Genomic DNA, 6,598 nt, shown 5'->3' on the forward strand with positions numbered 1-6,598 from the left:
CTGCATAGGAGCCTTCTGTAGCTTTCCTTTGATTGGTGTGTGTGTGTGTGTTTTCCAGAAACTCTCCCAAGAAAAAAAGCCTGTGAGCTCCTCTTCGGAAGAAACCATAGGGACTTTACCTCTGCCACCAGACAGGCGTGGGAAAGCAGGATCCCAGGGGACAGGAGAGGATGAAGACAATTGAGCCCAGGGGCCTCTGAGTGGAAGAAAAGGGGACCACGGCGGTGGTGGGTAAGGTTGGCAGAGGCAATGCCTGGAGACTCAGCAGCTGACAGGTCTACGAGGGTCCTGAGGGCACTGTCAGCGGTGAGTGTCACACTGTAAGTTAAGGGAGGTCAGCCTGTCCCACCCCTCCCTCCTTCATGTGTGTAACTCATTTCCTGGACTCCTCCAGCGCCCCTGCTCCCTCCCTCGCATGCAGAGTCAGCCATTGTGAAACGTGTATTGTTTGACCCCAGGCTCTATATTAAAGTGCTGACATCAGACAGAAGGGCTCCGGGAATGAAGGGTATGTTGTGTTCTCTCTTTTGTATCAACTCAGCTTGTGTTGGCTCTCTGTCCTCCCCCTCCCCGACCTGGGCAGTAATCGCTGGAGAAGATCCTGGGTTTGCACATAAAAGGATGTCACCGGAACCTGCTCAGCCTGATTCCCATCAGGAAGGAGCCCCTCCATCCTCCCCACAACAGAAGTTCTTGGAGCTCCTCAAGACACGGGAACCTGTAGGAACTCTCCTGGCTTCCCCGTTCACCCATCTTGCACCTATTTTTTTTCTTTTCTATGTTTCAGCTGCTATTTTAAAAGTAGTGTATGGACATTCAATACAACTTTTTAAAATTCAGGAAAGTAAAGAATAGGGGGAAAAATAATGCCCCAATCAAGGGTGCTGGTATTTTGGTGGAGAATTTTCTTCCTGTGCTTTTCTTGCTTTGGGCATTACTGCCTGCTGGGGACCCTCTCTCGAGGCTGCATTGTGGAGTAGATTGTTTTTCCTGTAACCCACTGAGTTTTCTTTCTCTTACATTCTCAACTCCCTCATTTGCCTACAGATCTATAACTTTCCATTTTGTTGTTTTCACTTAGCAATATTTTCTGCCCTTCCATGTTTCACAGAGTTTTTATAGACATTGCTTTTCCATGTTGCAAAATATTCTCTTGACTGTACCTACAATGTTTTAATTAGACATATATCAGTCATCACTTTGTTAAGTGGCCAAAACCGATTCAAACTGGCATATGAAAAAGAAAGGAATTTATTGGCTCATGTACTTAAAAAGCTTAGGGGAACAGTGGGCTTCAGGTGTGTGTGGATCCAGAGGATAAAAATGTCATCAAGGGCTTCCCTGGTGGCGCAGTCGTTGAGAATCTGCCTGCCAATGCAGGGGACACGGGTTCGTGCCCTGGTCTGGGAAGATCCCACATGCCGTGGAGCAACTAGGCCCGTGAGCCACAATTGCTGAGCCTGCGCGTCTGGAGCCTGTGCTCCCCAACAAGAGAGGCCGCGATAGTGAGAGGCCCGCGCACCGCGATGAAGAGTGGCCCCCGCTTGCCGCAACTAGAGAAAGCCCTCGCACAGAAACGAAGACCCAACACAGCCATAAATAAATAAATAAATAAATAAATAAATAAATAAATAAATAAATAAATAAATAAAATTAAAAAAAAAAAAATGTCATCAAGCATCTGTCTTTCCATTTCTCAGACAGGCTTCCGCCACATTCAGGCACCGTGGCCTCAGCACCTCTAGGTGTGCCTGCTGCCAGCTGGGGACTCCCACATGGAAAGGGGCGGGGCAAAAGTCCAGGGACCCACTCTGATTGGTCAGGACTGGGTCATGTGCCTTTGCTGGTGCTGGTGTCTAGGATGGGCTATGGGAACTCTCTTATGATCTAGGGGTTTTAAGTAGTCATCCCAGGCCATGTGGTTCCTGCTTTTGTTGCTGTTATAATATTTTCATGAGCATAACAGTAAGCAAACAGCTTTCGCCCCATTTAATATTGTTCTCTTCGTGTGCGTGAGCATCCTTAAAGTTCCGAATAAACATTGTCAATAATAATACCTGCACAGGGACTTCCCTGGTGGTCCAGTGGTTAAGAATCTGCCTTCCAATGCAGGGGACGCGGGTTTGATCCCTGGTCAGGGAACTAAGATCCCACGTGCCACGGGGCAACTAAGCCTGCACACTGCAACTACTGAGCCCGTGGGCCCTGGAGCCCACGTGCCACAACTAGAGAAGCCTGCACGCCGCAACAAAGAGCCCACTCGCCGCAATGAAAGATCCCGCATGCCGCAGTGAAGATCCAATGCAGCCAAATAAATAAATAAATATTCTTTTAAAATTAAAAAATAAAAAATAATAATACCTGCACAAAATACGTAGTCACGAGGCTTGGGGTTTTGTTTGTTTTGTGGAAAGTTTCAAAGATAAAAAGAAAAGAAGGAATCAGAATGGAAATTCAAGGCTCATCTCTGACACTTATTTGCCTGGTCCCATTTCTGAGTTTTGGTTTCTTCAGCCACGAAATAAGTGTAGCCTGAATAAAATCCAGGACTCCATCTGGGTGCAGATTTGCAGCGCCAGGCTCACAGCAATCTGGGAGAAAATACCCTTGACAGAAACTTGAAGAATCCTTACTAATGCTCTGAGCCAGCACCAGAGGGGGCGGGAGAGGCTCAGCTTTCCCTCGTCACCTGCTTCTCTGGTTCCCAGATTCTTCCACAGGGGCAGGAGCTTCTGGAAAAAAGACTTTCCTCTTGCCCCCTCTCTCTGGCCCATACTTCCTGCCTCACAGCCCAAGCAGCTCCTCTGCTCTCTTCCTCCCTGAAATGCCTTCAGCACCCAGCTGCTTCCCTATCAGGATCTACTTCCCGGAAGCATGCTCTTCTACATCACCTGGAATTCTGGTGAACAAACTCCGTCCCCTCCTTTCATCTCCCCACTAGTTAAGTCTTTGCCCTCCTGGCCAAGAGAAGCCCATCAACTCCCTGTGTTACCCAGGGCAACCCCACACCCACCACTGTCCTCCCCTCTCTTCTGGGTTAAGTGGGGTTCTTCATGAGTGCCCCCGAGGTGGTACAAGGCCCTCCATCACAGTCAGTCAGGAGGTCTGAGAAACCTATTAGTTCTGAGGTGTAATCTACAGTTTAGGAAGAGGAGGAAGACGCATGCAATCACATGCCCTGGTGAGAGGGAGCAATCAGCTACCAGACACCCTGGATACACTCCCCCTACACCCCCCAGTGTCCTCTGCCTGCCTCTTGTCTGTAGAAGAACTTTAGCCTCCTAAGTCTTCCCGAAGCCCCAGAGAATAAATTAATCAGAGAAGTGAGAAAATGTAAAAAGAAAGGAAAACAGTCAAGCAAGACAAAATAATAATAGTTTAGCCATTAAACAAAGTCAAGAACATTTTTTTCCTTCTCAGTAGCTATAGATAATACTCTGAGCCGTGTCCTTTGAGCTGTTTTGCAGATACTGAAGCCCCCACCAGGTGGGAGAAGTTAACTGCATGCTACCCACAAGCATGCAGACCCCAGACCAGTTAGAACCAGATGGTTGATGATGTTGACTCCTGATTACCTCACCACCCACCAATCAGAAGAGTATCCACGAGCTGATCACACACTGCACCACCCACCTGCCTCACCTTGTCTTTAAAAACCTGTCCCTGAAACCCATTGGGGAGTTCGGGTCTTTTGAGCACTAGCTGCCTAGACTCCTTGCTTGGTGCCTGCAGTGAACGCTGCACTTTCCTTCACCACAGCTCGGTGTCAGTAGATTGACCTTACTGCGCATGGGTGAGCAGGCCCAAGTTTGGTTCCTTCCGTTACTTCCTAACCTTTTAAAAATTAAAAGAAATCAAAATCTTTTAAGGTCCAGAAGACTCAAAGACCAAAATCAAATTCTCTTCTAGAGTCCAGTGCAGTTTTTAAAATCAAGAAATCATCCTCCCCAATGTCTTATTTTGGCCAGTTTCAGCTAATGGTATTCTTTTATTTAAGTTCTTTAATTTAGGAGTAATTTCAAACATACAGAAGAGTTCAAGAATAGTAGAAAGAACTCCCATACGTATCCTTTCACCCAGATTCACAACCATTAACATTTTGTCCCTGTGCCAGTTATCAATGTGTTACTTCTCCGCTCCAAATCCACCCTTAAGTTCACTGCCTGGGACCCAGCACTGGACCCTCTTGACCATTCTCCTTTGCCAGCTAGCTCTGGGTTAAGCTTTGTTAGTAGAGGGCACACTGCAGGGGAAAGGGTGTGGCCTCTTTCCTTATCCCAGTGGAGCTCAGTCATCAGGTGGACAGCCAGTGAGCTCAACATCAGCCCCAGAGACAACTTCCTATGAGTTCCAAGGATGTCCCAAGTTCAAGATCAGCCCCAGAGGCAATTTCCTGTGAGTTCCACAAACGCCCCAGCCAGCTTCCCAGCTGAGGCTTTCCCTGAAGGTGGCTTCTGCCCAGTTGGATTCCCAGTGTGGTCAACAACAGCCCCCTCTACCTTGTGAGTTTTTGTCTGCCCTCCAATGGGCAGGAATGAGGGGCCTATTCAAGTTTCTCATCCATTTTTCTATTGGACTATTTGTCTTTTTTAAGTGAACTTGCTGGAGTCCTTTAAATTTTCTGGATACGGGCCCTGTGATCATCAGGGGACCATGCAGAAGTAAAAATGGAGGTGGAGGCTGGAAATAGGGGTCACGTCAAGTGGACCATAGGGGCCATAGTAAAAAGCCTGGACTTGGAATTGAAAGCCTTGGGCATCCTGAGAAGCGTTTCTTGCCAAGTTTGATCTAGGACTGGCAACAGCAGAGCTTCCTGGGAGTTTGGTTAGAAATGCAGAATTTCAGTCATCTGAAACTGAATCAGCCGTCAGACAAGATCCCTGGGGACCTGTGTGTACGTTAAGTCTGAGAAGTGCTGCTCCAGGAGGAAGCCCCGGCATCCCTGGAACCTCCTTTCTCTGCAGCTGAAAGGGAGGGAGGGGGCAGAGCTGTCCTCGGACATGGTTCTGGTCCGAGGTAAATACACTCTTTCCTCTGACCTGTTCACTATCTGAGCCCTTTTCCTGATGAGAAGGCCAAAATATGCATGCACCTCCCCTGACCTGGTGATAAGCAGCTATTTTTTTCCTGAGGGCTTTGTCCACTGCCCAGGCAACACTGCAGACGGTGGTCAGCTGTGGCCCAGACCCTTGGAAACACAGCTCAAAGCTGTCTCATCACATCTGCCTCACTTTCCAAAGTTAGAGATGTGTCTTGAAGTCGTGGGGACCCAGCATAGGAGCAAAACGTGGACCAACCTGCATCTACATGCTGCGCTCACCAGGAGAGATGCCTGGGTGAGTACATTTCCCCCACTGAGCCGGCCTTTCCTTGGCTGTGAGATGTGAGGAACATAAACGCACTGACCTTACATGTTGTTTGGAGCAACATGGAAGAAAATGGATGTAAAGTCCTTTACTAAATAATGTGCCAGTCAAAATACTCGTTTGTATGGTGACTGTCGTGAGTGGTGGAAGCAAAAGAGATTTGTACCCTCTCTCTTGCTTTTCTGAAGTGTCATCTCTTATAACAAACATGTAAAAGGTAAATAGGTTTTGAATACAAAGTTGAAAGATAAAACCGTTGTCAGTTTCCAGATGAATTCTAAGAAGTAAATCTAAGCTATCGTGAGTCAAAACATCTTTTCTTCTATAATCCTGAGAACTAATAGCATGCCAAAAATTATCCTGGAAAATGAAAATTACAAAATTATCACACGCACACCCACTTGCAGACCCTCTGAAGATTTCTATCCTTGCAGCTTCTGTAGCTGCTGCTCGGTTGTTCTTGTGCTGAGGGTTATTATGGAAATTTTTTTTTTTTTCTGCATTTTATCTTTAGATATTTGTTCTGTTCACATTTCTCAGTTTTCTTCTTTGGGGATTCCAATGAGCGTACGTTGGAGTTTTGCCTTTATTTCATGTTTTTTTGCCAAACCTTTTTAGCATTTCATTTTCACTTCATTTTGCTTACTTTTCTCATCTCTGTCTTTGGTGTTGCTTAGTTGTTGTTGTTTTTTTTAAGTAGTGTCTCTTCTTGTATGAATTCCAGTAAGCATTTGCTTTTGTGACAGATTTACTTTTCTCTTCTTTTCTTTCCTAAGCTCTACCAGTTTCCAGTGAATTCCTCATGTTGTCTGGCTGTGATTCCCTTGAGCCCTCAGATCTCTGTTTTATAACCTTGCGTTGTAGAGGAAATTGCTTCACTAACTTTAAGAAAATTAATTGCAAAATAATGGTTCACGATTTTCATCAGCTTTTTGGCTTCACTTTTCTGGTGCGTGTTCTCAATCTGCTGTTTGTTTTTGTTGTTGTCGTTACTATCTTCCTTTTTGTCTTGTAATTTTTTTATTGTGGTAAAATATATGTCACATAAAATTGATCATTTCATCAGTGGCATTAAGCAAATTTTTAAAAAATTTTAATTAATTAATTTTTTTTTTGGCTGTGTTGGGTCTTCGTTTCTGTGCGAGGGCTTTCTCTAGTTGTGGCGAGTGGGGGCCACTCTTCCTCGCGGTGCACGGGCCTCTCACTATCGTGGCCTCTCTTGTTGCGGAGCA

The sequence above is a fragment of the Eschrichtius robustus genome, chromosome 13 (assembly GCF_028021215.1).
Source record: "Eschrichtius robustus isolate mEscRob2 chromosome 13, mEscRob2.pri, whole genome shotgun sequence".
Taxonomy (NCBI): domain Eukaryota; kingdom Metazoa; phylum Chordata; class Mammalia; order Artiodactyla; family Eschrichtiidae; genus Eschrichtius; species Eschrichtius robustus.